Below are 9,531 nucleotides of genomic sequence, written 5' to 3' on the forward strand. Positions count from 1 at the left end.
CTGATAAATGCTACATTTAGTTGTTGAATTAGGCTTGATGAGCAACACACAGTGAAATGAGTCACTTAATTATTTAATTAGACATGAAAACTAATTCACATGAGAATAAAGTTACAGATAATTGTTAAATTGGGCTTGGTAACAACACACAGCAGACTAAAGTTGCCGTTTAATAGTTTAGACACGATAAGCAACATGCAAGATAATAAATGAGAACTTAATTGTTAAATTGGTCCTGATAATAAATGTACATGACATCACACTGGAGCTCATTGCTGCATTGGGCTTGGTAACAATACAACAGGAGAATAAAGATAGGTGATTGCCAAATTGGGTTGGATAACTGATACGCAGTGGAATAAAGCCACTGTTGCTTGATAATTCTGCATAAACGCTGGATAAAGTTACTGTTAATTGTAAAATTGGACATGGTAGCTAGTAAACAGCAGAAAACGTTACAGTTAATTTTTGCAATGCATTTGATAAAATACAGCTGGGAATAAGGTTCGAGTTAATTGTTGAATTGGACTTAATAACCAATACATACGGGAATAAAGTTACACTTAATTGTGAAATTGTACCTGATAACTAATACACAGGGTATGAAGTTACAATTAAATGTTAAATTGAGTTTGATATCAACACACAGGGAAATTATGTTGCAGCGCATTGTTTGATCAGGCAATATAACCAATACCAGGGTAACTACAGACGAGCATTACATGCAGTGCATAGCTGCACTAAATTATTCAATTGGGCACGATAACTAATACACAGGTTAGGAGGGTTAAAGTTAATTATAACATCGAACAATCAAGCAGCACACATAGGGGAATAAGTGGCATTCATTTAAAATTGAGATGGTAAGTTAGTTGTGTTATCAGTAAATTTAGAAAAATTAGATTTGTTCTCCACATCCAAATTATTTATTTAGATTGCGCACAGCAGTGGTCCAAGCACTGATCTTTGCAGTACCCCTCTAGTAGCAGCCTGCCATCCTGAGAATGACCCGTTTATTCCTGCACTTTGCTTTCTGTCTGTTAACCAATTCTCGATCCATATCAGTATATTACCCCAATCCCATGTGCTCGAATTTGGTTTATTAACCTCCTGCATGGGACCTTATCAAAAACTTTCTGAAAATCCAAATACACCAAATCTCCTAGTTCTCATTTATCTTTGCCGCAAGTAACAGCAACAAAAAAAAAAATCACCAAGTTTGTCAAACATGATTTCCCTTTGATAAATCCACGTTGACTCTGCCCAATCATATCACGATGTTTTAAGTGTCTAGTTATTACATCCTTTGTAATAGATTCTAACATTTTCCCTGCTACTGACGTCAGACTAACAGGTCTGTAGTTCCCTGTTTTCTCTTTCGCTCCATTCTTAAATAGTGGGGTTACATTTGCTATTTTACAGTCTTCAGGAACCATTCCAGAATCTATCGCATTTGGAAAGATAACCAACAATGCATCCATTATTTCTGCAGCCACCCCCTTCAATACTTTGGGATGTTACTCATCTGGTCCAGGGGATTTATTATGCTTCAATCCAGTTAATGTTTCGAGTACTACCTATTTATTAATACTAATTTCTTTAAATTCCTCATTTCACAAGTACCTTGGTTCCCTAGTATTTCTGGGAGATTTTCTGTGTCTTCCTCCATGAATATAGAAACAAAGTAATTGTTTAGGTTCTCCACCATTTTGCTATTCTTTATTATAAATTCGCCTGTCTTCACCTGCAATGGACGCACGTTTGTCCTTGTTCATTATTTTTTTTCACATACGTGAGGAAACATTTACAGTCCCGCCTATATGTTTCTTGCTAGCTTGCATTCATATTCTCTTTTCCCTTTCTTCAGCAGTTTCTTGGTCATCCTTTGCTGGATTCTAAATTGCTCCCAATCCTCGGGATTACCATTTTTCCTCAGCAACCTATAAACCATTGTGTATTTGTTTTTAAGACCTATTTAACCAATTACTATTGCCGTTATTCCCGTGTCGATGTTGTCATTTCCAATTTAACAACTAACCTTATCATTCTATTTCATATAGTCGTTATCGAGAACAATTTAATAATTTACTATTTATATTCGTCAGTGTAAAGATAAGCCCAGCAGCTGCAGGGCAGTCAGTTCAACCTCAGTGGTGGAAAATATATAGAAATGATAATCCAAGATAAAATTACCAATCACTTGGACAAATATGGATACATTAAGGAACTCCAGGGCGGATTTGTTACGGGAAAATCATGTTTAAGTAACTTGCTTAAGTTTTTGGATTTGGTCACAGAGAGTGTTGATGAAGGTAATGCAGATTATATGGTGTACATGGACCTCCAAAAGCCACTTGATAAAGCGCCAACTAACAACCTTATCAGCAAAGTTGAAGACCATGGAAGAAAAGGATCAGTAACAGCACGGATACGAAGTTAGCTGAGTGACAGGAAACAGAGCAGTTGTAAATGATTGTTTATTGGACTGGAGGAAAGTGTATATTGGTGTACCCGAGGGGTCGGGGTTAGGACCCCTGTTTTTCTTGATCTATATAAAGGACCCATACTTGGGTGTGCACGGCACATTTAAAAAAAATTATGTAAGGCACAAAACCTGGAAATATTGTGAACTGTGAGGAGAATAAAGATACACGTCATGAAGAAATAGACGGATGAATGGGATGGGCAGAGAAATGGGAGATGATATTAACTGCAGATAAGTGTGAAGTGACACATTTTTGTAGGAAGAATGAGGAGAGTCAATTTTAAAAGGGGTGCAAGAGCAGAGGGACATAAGGGTAAATGTGCTTAGATTGTTAAAGGTGGCGGGGCAGGTTGAGAAAGTGATTAACGAGGCATGCGGAATCCTGGGCTTTATAGATATAGGTATAGAGTACAAAAGCAAGGAAATTATGATGAACCTTTATAAAGTACTGTTACGGCCTCTTCTGGAGAATTGAGTCCACTTTTGAACAGCACACTTCAGGAAGGATAAGAAGGCTTCAAAGACGATGCAGAAAAGATTTGTAAGTGATGAGGGACTTCAGTTACGTTGTTAGATTGGAGAAGATGGGGCTGTTCTCCTTGGAGAAGAGATGGTTCTAGGAGCTGAATGACCTCCTCCTGTTCCTGTGTAAAAATCTCGAATGGCCTCCTCGTGTTCTTGTGCTTACTTTCTTTGGCCAGACATGGTGTGGGGCAGATAATCTCTCTCTCTGTGGTTAATCCTGTCCTTGTCCAGTGTCTCCTTCTCCCTATTCGCCTCCCTTCCCCATCCCCAGGAACAACTGAAGACTCTTGTCAATGAGATGATGAGGCAGTCCCCGGAGTTTCACTGCTTGCAGTTCTATTTCTCCATGCTTTACAATGAAAGCCTGCAGCTCAAGGCCCAGATGCTCAATGGTCGCAATCTACTCTTCACCACCCAAACCACAAATCGAGCGAACAACAACACTGAAACAAAATGAGATGGAGAAATTGGACTGATGGTGTTTGAAAGAACAACCTCGTTGCTGGGAGAATACTGCTCCTAATTTTATTTAGTCAATTAATGTGATCTGAACTGTCCAGTATTTTCCCAATTCAGTCTTAGAAATAAATATATTATATCACAACACAGACGTCATAATCTGTTTGTTCATTTTTTTTTTTAAAAGGGCTTGAACAATGTGGCAACATCAATAGCCCTGGGACGATCCTACAAGGTATAAATTGCAGGCTCTGGGAATGTATCATATCGAAGATTAATCAGAGAGAGAGGGAGAGATTACCTGCTGCACGAAGGGACAGCTCACTTCAGATAGAAAATGATTCAAATATTTTACAATATTGATAAAATATATCACATGACCCTTGCCGTCATTGGTGTCCCTGGTAAGTTACTATAACCGTTGAAGTTGTGTAAATCTGTGTGTGAGATGGATTCCAGTTTTAATCTGTGAATGACAATGTTACATGGTGATCTTGTGCTCACCGTTAAACAGAAACCTGATCAGTGAACTCATTTCATTACGAAAAATATTCTGCAGCATCTGCATGGTTTTCTTCTATTTCCTCAACCTATTACAGCCCTCTCTTTGTGCTGAGACGCTCTCTGAATTAACACGTTTTATTGCAGTTGGTGGAATATCGTGTCATGTGGAATTAGACCTCAGTGAAAACAACTCTCAGAGACGGTATTAATGAGGTATCAGTTAACGTAATCATACTGAATATGGGTCACAAACAGGAGTGGAACAACTGATCCCAGTGACCATGTATTGCTAGGAATATCTGTCACTGTAGAAATGTACTGAGTGTGGGTCACTAACTGTAGTAGAACACATGACCACAGTGACCAAGTATTACTGGGAGCACCCGTCAATGCAAAATTGTGCTGAGATTGGTCACTAACCAGATTGGAAACATAACCTCAGTGATCGTGTGTTACTGGGAGTATTTGTCACTGTAAAATTGCACTGAGCATGGGTCGCTAACCGGATTGGAAATATAACCTTCGAAATCACATATTACTGGGAGTATCTGTCGCTGTAGAATTGTAATGAATGTGGGTCACTAACCAGAATGGAACACCTGATCCCAGTGGCCCCGTATTACTAACAGCGTCTGTCACTGCAGAATAGCACTAAGTGTGGGTTACTAAACAGAGTAGAACACCTGACCCCAGTGGTCATGTATTGCTGCAAGGATATGTCATCGTAGTTTTGTACGGAGTCCAATTGTCCCATCTGGTTCTATTTTGAAATCAATGTCTCAGATGACTAATGCCTCCATTCCATGGAACTCCCTCTGCGTTTAACAAATGTAACTGATTGCCAAGTGGGAAGACTTTTAGTGATGATTGTTAATAAGTGTATATACTGAAATGTTTTGATATTACTCTGTTTCCCATTGAACTGCTCCTATAGAAACAGATGGTAACTATTTTCTGACAGTTACACAAGAGGACAGCACTGTTACATTATTATGATCCTTTGAATTATTGTTACTCTGAATGTAGTTATTGTAAGCACTTTAGTTCTGTTAGAGCTGATTAATCCCTTCCACCCAACATGGTTCTGACAATCTATGGGTCATGAGTGGTGAATTTTACTATTTTGCTATAACACAGGATGAATATTGGTGTAGTTATTGAATCGTCCACTTTACTCACTGATTAAGATTTGTCAGATCGGTTCTTCTCTATGATTCAGAGTCTTCACATATGTAACCTGTACCAATCCCTGCTCTGTGCTCAGTGAGGTGTGTGCCTATGGTGAGAGACACCTATAACTGCAGAACGTACCTTTTGGCTTTTCATAATCCAGAGATCAAACTGCGGACTCTATATAATAACATCAGTAAATAGTTAATGATGAAATAAATAGTAAACTTCTCTCAGTTCTGGTATCATCCCGGGTTAAATACTTGTCCAGTGTATGTATAACCAAGTATTGTATAACCAAGTTTCTATATTAGTTCAACATCAGATTTTTGCTTTTTCAATTCCATTCCACAAAAAATGAACTCTAGCACTTTGTATGATCTTTCTTTTGGGCCTCCTTATCTCGAGAGACAATGGATACGCGCCTGGAGGTGGTCAGTGGTTTGTGAAGCAGCGCCTGGAGTGGCTATAAAGGCCAATTCTGGAGTGACAGGCTCTTCCACAGGTGCTGCAGAGAAATTTGTTTGTTGGGGCTGTTGCGCAGTTGGCTCTCCCCTTGCGCCTCTGTCTTTTTTCCTGCCAACTACTAAGTCTCTTCGACTCGCCACAATTTAGCCCTGTCTTTATGGCTGCCCGCCAGCTCTGGCGAATGCTGGCAACTGACTCCCACGACTTGTGATCAATGTCACACGATTTCATGTCGCGTTGTATGATTGGCCCTGTTAACTCGTGTTGTTACTTTTAATGATTTAAGAATCTGCATCCCTGACCCCTTTTCACTTCCATCCTATTCAGACACTTATTTTCCAAGTGCATTTGAGAAACCTATTACTCTAACGAAAATTTTGCACCACACTCTTAGCTATAGTAACATTAATTTGCCACTGTAATGCCCATTGTGCAAGTTTATTAATTATTATGAATAAGATATTGAGATATTTTGGTGCATTATTCGTCAGTACAAACTGTGCTCTCAATTTGGATTTGCCTGCAAATTTTGAAAATATGCTTCTGCTTTCCAAGTCCATATCTTTTTACAAATAGTGAAAGGCGTTGTTCCCGGTGCCGATATTTGTGCAACACCACGTCCCACCTTCCGCCAATAGGAGTAAATACCTTTAACCCTTACTCCCTGTTTTTCTGTTGCATCTTTAAATGCGGATTACATTATATTTCCTGCCACTGACGTTATGCTAACTGGTCTATAGTTCCTTGGATTGGTTCTACTTTCTGTTTTAAATAAAAGATTCACATTAGCTGTGCATCAGTGCTCTGGCAGTATTCCCTTCTCTGATGATTATTAATGAACACATAATGGGGCATCTGCTACTTCTTCCCTATATGCTTGGTATATGTAGATGAAATCTATCCAAACTGGAGAATTTTTCTTCCCTTTGATTGCATTCACAAATATCTTCCCACTTTGAAGCTTTTATTGAATGCATTCACTATTATTTGACAGTTTCCTTCCTCCTCTCAGAGATCTCTTTCCCTTCTTCAGGCTCTGAATTCTTAACCACTGGGCCATTCTGCCCCGACTGTCCCACAAAACACGAGACTTCCTGCCTTCCGAGCTTGGAGCTGTGCTCCAGAATTTCATTTGCACTTCTTCCCATGATGTTCTGCCCCTGTTAACTCCAAAATTGCGTAAACCCGAGCTGTCTGAAGCCTCATGATGGATGGGATTTGCCTGAAAAATCACCATGAGACCGTTTCCCGGCCGGTTTCCCTCCACAATCTCCTGCTGGTACATTCCGAGTGTCCCATTTGGAATTGATTTGTTTTGTTTCATTCTCTCACCGTTCCCAGTGGAACACCTCTCTTCCTCACCAGCTCTGTTCTGGGAATGAAAGCCCTCACAGGTTCCTGATCCTGTGCAGGGACCCTGTTGTAATGTCTAAGTGTGTGGACCTCGGCTGTAAACATTGGGATATTCTACACTCAAATGGTGTCACTAGGCGAGCCTGCATGGGTCCTATCTATGCTGCCTTTGTGTAGGATACGTGGGCCGTTCTTTGTTCCATCCTACTCAGATCCTCTCCTTCACATATGTTTCCCGATACCATGCCAAATGTGCTTGCGCCATTTACTTCTTTTGCCTTGAACCTGAAAATTTCAGCAATTTTGATTCCAATTCACACCCCTTCCTTGTCTTCAGATGGTCCGTCTCTGACACTGTCCTTCCATTCCTCGACTTTTCTACCTCCATTTCAGGCGATTAGCTGTCCACCAATATCTTCCATAATCCCACTGACTCCCACAGCTACTGGGGTGAGTGTCTGATCCTATACAGGATGGACAAAGCTGATTTTCAGTGTTTCTGAACCCAAGAGGGTGATCTGATCCAGGGAGAGGGGATCCCAGCCAGAGGGGAAGGGTCTGATCCTGGGGGTGGTGAGGTACAGTCCCGAGGGTTTTGACATCTGAACCATTGGAGTCTGGTCCAAATCCAGCAGTGGCGCTGTTCTTTCCCGGGGGTCGTGGTATCCTTTCCCGGGAATGGTGGGGTACAATCCCAAGGTGGGGACAGGTCCAATCCCGAGGACAGTCTGATCCCTGGGTAGTACATTCCAGGGTGCGTGTCTGATTCCAGAGGTGGGGATGGTTCCAATCGCCAATCCCACGTGTCTTTGTATGTGGCGTGTGGTCCAATGCGGAAACCTGTCCAGCCAGAGTTAAACCTGTAAAACAGATGAAATCAGGGACTTCCAGCCTCATTAAAGAACAAAAAGATGCAATTACATTGTTTGGTGTAGTCTATAGTTCACCACCTAGTGGAAAGGATGTAGAGGAGCAAATCTGAAACGAAATTACAGAGAGATTCAAGCGTTATATGTTAGTTATAATGGAGGACTTTTCTACTACTTCTTCTTCTTTGGCCTCCTTGTCTCGAGAGACAACGGGTAAGCGCCTGGAGGTGGTCAGTGGTTTGTGAAGCAGCGCATGGAGTGGCTAAAAAGGCCAATTCTAGAGTGACAGACTCTTCCACAGGTGCTGCACATAAAATTGTCTCTCAGAGCTGTTACACAGATGGTTCTCCCCTTGCACTTCTGTCTTTTTTCCAACCAAGTTCTAAGTCTCTTCAGCTCGCCACTCTTTAGCCCCACCTTTATGGCTGTCCGCCAGCTCTGGCGATCACTGGCAACTGACTCTCACAACTTGTGATCAATGTCACAGGACGTCATGTCACATTTATTTATTTGCAGATGTCTTTAAAGCGGAGACATGGACGGCCGGTTGGTCTGATATCAGTGACGAGCTCGCTGTACAATGCATCCTTGGGCATCCTGCCATGTTCCATGCGGCTCACATGGCCAAGCCATCCCAAGCACCGCTGGCTCAGTAGGGTGTATATGCTGGGGATGTTGGCCGCCTCGAGGACTTCTGTGTTGGAGATACGGTCCTGTCACCCGATGCCAAGGATTCTCCGGAGACAGTGAAGATGGAATGAATTGAGACATCACTCTTGGCTGACATACGTTGTCCAGGCCTCGCTGTGGTAGAGCAAGGTACCGAGGACACAGGCTTGATACACTCAGACTTTTGTGTTCCGTATCAGTGCGACATTTTCCCACACTCTCTTGGCCAGTCTAGCCATTGCAGTGGAAGCCTTTCCCATGTGCTTGTTGATCTCTGCATCGGGAGACAGGCTACTGGTGATAGTTGAGCCTAGGTAGGTGAACTCCTGAACCACTTCTAGAGCGTGGTCGCTGATATTGATGGATGGGACATTTCTGACGTCCTGTCCCATGATGTTCGTTTTCTTGAGGCTGATGGTTCGGCCAAGTTCATTGCAGGCAGCCACAATCCTGTCGATGAGTCTCTGCAGACACTCTTCAGTGTGAGATGTTAATGCAGCATCGTCAGCAAAGAGGAGTTCCCTGATGAGGACTTTCCGTACTTTGGTCTTCGCTCTGAGATGGGCAAGGTTGAACCTGCCACCTGATCTTGTGTGGAGGAGCATTCCTTCTTCTGAAGACGTGAACACATGTGAGAGCAGCAGGGAGAAGAAGATCCCAATCAGTGTAGGTGTGAGAACACAGCCCTGTTTCACGCTACTCAGGAAATGAGAGGGGTATAATGAGGCGCCGCTATGCTGAATTGTGCCTTTCATATTGTCATGGAATGAGATGATGATACTTAGTAGCTTTGGTGGACATCCAATCTTTTCTAGTAGTCTGAAGAGACCACGTCTGCTGACGAGGTCAAAGGCTTTGGTGAGATCAATGAAAGCAACATAGAGGGGCATCTGTTGTTCGCAGCATTTCCCCTGTAGCTGGCAAAGGGAGAACAGCATGTCAATGGTGGATCTCTCTGCTCGAAAGCCACACTGTGCCTCAGAGTAGACACGCTCAGCCAGCTTCTGGAGCCTGTATAAAGCGACTCGA

The sequence above is a fragment of the Heterodontus francisci genome, chromosome 28, assembly GCF_036365525.1.
Source record: "Heterodontus francisci isolate sHetFra1 chromosome 28, sHetFra1.hap1, whole genome shotgun sequence".
Taxonomy (NCBI): Eukaryota; Metazoa; Chordata; class Chondrichthyes; order Heterodontiformes; family Heterodontidae; genus Heterodontus; species Heterodontus francisci.